At 42.6% G+C, this 3,325-nt stretch overlaps 1 long non-coding RNA gene across 1 annotated transcript; it reads right to left on the bottom strand.

Moving 5' to 3' along the window:
* Nucleotides 1-500: 500 nt before the first annotated feature.
* Nucleotides 501-2,834, bottom strand: LOC147614292 (uncharacterized). The gene is made up of 2 exons (XR_015263024.1): nucleotides 1,828-2,834; nucleotides 501-1,725 (listed from the first exon to the last, which is right to left on the bottom strand). It is a non-coding gene; the product is annotated as an uncharacterized LOC147614292 (long non-coding RNA).
* Between the last annotated feature and the right edge of the window lie 491 nt (nucleotides 2,835-3,325).

The following is a 3,325-nucleotide window of genomic DNA, read 5'->3' as shown; positions in this document are numbered from 1 at the left end:
ATGCAGTCCACTTTTTTTAACTTAATACGTTGAGGTCACAACAAAAAGTATAAACCAGAATGGTAGGTGGTTTATTAAAAAAAACAAATTGTCTTTTTATAATTTAGTGATTTTATAAACTCTCATGTTTCATATGGGTTTCCTAAGCTCAAATCTCCCATTCAGAGATACGATTGGAATAATTACACAATGACATCGATCCATGAATAAATAAATCAATACATCAATAAACACATAGGGTAAATACATGCATAAATTATATACTTACAATTTTCCGACACGAAATAAATACACTACATATTATTTGTCTGTATACAGTAAATAAAGCGTTGTAGAGCAATTGAAGATATTTTGAGAAATCTAAGTAAAGGTGATTGAGACATGCCGATAGGTTCAAAACAATGTACATCAGAATAATAATTCAAAGCTATTCGAAATCAAGGCTGTCGTTAGGCGTAGAAAATGGGCATAGAGACAAAGCGACACGGTTGACAAACTGATACAAAAGCCTTTGCAGATTGGTAATTAGAAAAATGAAATCGTTTATCGATTATCTGATTGGAGGTGGCAGGGTGGGGAACGCGATGGAGAATGCGACAATTGTGATTATCTGATTGGAGGTGGCAGGGTGGGGAACGCGATGAAGAATGCGACAATTGTGATTATCTGATTGGAGGTGGCAGGGTGGGGAACGCGATGAAGAATGCGACAATTGTGAAGGGGCCTGCAGGAATATCACACAAATATACATTTTCACAAAAAAATAACTAAGCTTGGAGGCAAGTTCGAGCCTTGCTAGATGCAGCTAGTTGGTGGTGGTCGCAGCCTGCTGCTGCTCCTGCTGCAGCCGCCCCAGTTTCAAGTGCGTACAAGAACCCGCTTTGCAACCTGTCAGAGTTTTGTCGATTGTTCTGTTTTCCTTGCCTCGCCGCAGATCCAATATGGTGGTCCAGACTCCACACTGCGCAAACTCCACCCATTAAAAATAGAAGAAAATTAGACTATAACTGCAAACAAACACGAGTTCAACTTCACCCACGTCAATGGAGCCCAGTTGATGGAGGGAGAGAGGGTCAGTTCGTAGAGAGAGAGAGAGAGATAGAGAGAGAGAGAGAGCGCATGAGAGGGAAAGAGAGCGAGCGCGCGAGTCCCCGAGGGGGGAGAGAGAGAGAGAGAGAGAGAGAGAGAGAGAGAGAGAGAGAGAGAGAGTCTGCGCAAAAGATAGGGTCCCAAAAAGAAAAACTATATAGAGAGAGAGAGAGAGAGAGAAAAAAAACTCTACAGGAGAGAGACAGAGAGTGCGCACACCAGAGAGAGGAGGGCACGTCCCCGCGAGAGAGAGAGTACTTGAGAGAGAGAGAGAGGGAGAGAGCGCGAGAAAGAGAGTACTTGAGAGAGAGAGAGAGACTCTAACATAGAAAGGAGGAGAGACAGGAGAACGAGAGAGAGAAGCTCGCGGACAGAAACAGAGAGACACCCAGACGACAATTCCATGGACGATATTATTTAACATCGCATTAAGAGTAATGAAGAATTAACAAAAACAGGCAGTAGGGTGGCCGATATTTATTACTTCGAATTCGCACAGAACTACGCGTCCTCTAATCCATCATTCATTAATTATAACGGTGCTTATCAACACAAATTCTAGACAGGAACAGTAAATAAACAATTAAAAGAAATAGGAGAATATATATTATGTAGGTGTTGCCAGGCTCACGATACCTGCAAAACATAGAGCTGCATTAATAAATAAACTGCACTTACATATATTAAACCTAAAACATAGCGCTGCATTAATCAATAAACTGCACTGTTAAACCTTACCCCAATCATTTTCAGGTTAGGCGCACAGAACTCGGAAAGCCACACAATCGGCAATTGTTAATTCGTTTCACCACAGCCAGCACCAGAAAAGAGAAGAGCACAGCCCTAATTTTCCATAACGCTACATTAGTTTAATTGAATATAACTTAATATATACTAATCAAAATAGATGTATGTCCACAGATTCCACACGACCAAAAAACAGGGCTATAATGCTGATCATTAAGGCTCCAATCAGATATAGCCATAATTGATCAGCCCTAATCAAACATCTCTAAATCCAGACCCTAATCAAGAGCTAACCAATGCGCATAGGGGTAACCCTAATCCAGCAGAGGAGCGCAGAGTTAAACACAAGCAATAAAGAGCCTAGCGGAATCCCTGCTCCTTAACCCATAGACACTGAGCATAGGGCTGAACCTAATCAACACGCACGAACAGGGCTAGCCCTAACCCATATACACAAGCATAAGATCAGCGACATAGGGTGAGCCCTAATAAACACACACACAAGCATAAGAGCAGACGGCTCTATACACACAATTAAGCATAAGAGCGTAGGGCTAACCCTAATCAAACACGCACACGAAAGCTACCGAGTACAAGAATCACAAAAATATGGACGCGATAAAGGGCTAACCCTAATCAAACAGACACACGAAAGCTACCGAGTACAGAATCACAAAACTACGGCCATGATAAAGGGCTAGCCCTAATCAAACACACACACGAAAGCTACCGAGTACAAGAATCACAATACTATGGACGTGATAAAGGGCTAACCCTAATCAAACACACACACACACACAATTAAGCATAAGAGCGTAGGGCTAACCCTAATCAAAAACACACACGAACAAGAATCACCAAACTATGGACGTGATAAAGGGCTGTGCTCTCTCTCTTCTGCTTCTGGCAACGGGGATTGAGAGAATCCACTATGAAGGCATGCAAAAGACTGTCGTAGAAGAGGGGCATAGCCCATATAAGGCGACTGTGGTATGCCTCTTGACATTCCACGAGCGACTAGCCCTATATCAATTCAGCGTGGGACGGTGGGAAGCTTTATAAAGGTTGACAACTCGACACTTTGAACTTCAAAGAAGCCCCACAAACATACCTTTCTTGGTATACGCGCTAGTTGATAAACAAAGGCTGCTCACTTATGGCCCAGCAATGAATGCTTTTGACTGCTAGTCATGGACTTCTCCATAAGGGAATCTCCCCTTGAAGGCCCGGGAAAGTGGGCGTATTTTGTCCATTGTCAGAGATGGTATACTATTTTGTTGCCCCCCTTTCTCCTGGTTCCCCCTCCACCACAAACTTCCCATCTTCCTAATCCTCCAATTTTGAATGATTTTTTCTTATGCGAGAATTTTATTTGTACCAAATTGTGTCTTTACGAATGAGAGCTGTCTTTACGAATGAGAGCTGGAAGTAAGACTCGATCACGAGACCTTACCCCAAACACACACACGCTTTACCAATTGCTCTACCG

The sequence above is a fragment of the Cibotium barometz genome, chromosome 42 (assembly GCF_041138505.1).
Source record: "Cibotium barometz isolate CiBa-2024 chromosome 42, ASM4113850v1, whole genome shotgun sequence".
In the NCBI taxonomy this organism is placed as follows: Eukaryota; Viridiplantae; Streptophyta; class Polypodiopsida; order Cyatheales; family Cibotiaceae; genus Cibotium; species Cibotium barometz.
The sequence above is the reverse complement of the archived record's forward strand: the minus strand, read 5'-3'. Positions and strand labels throughout refer to the sequence as shown.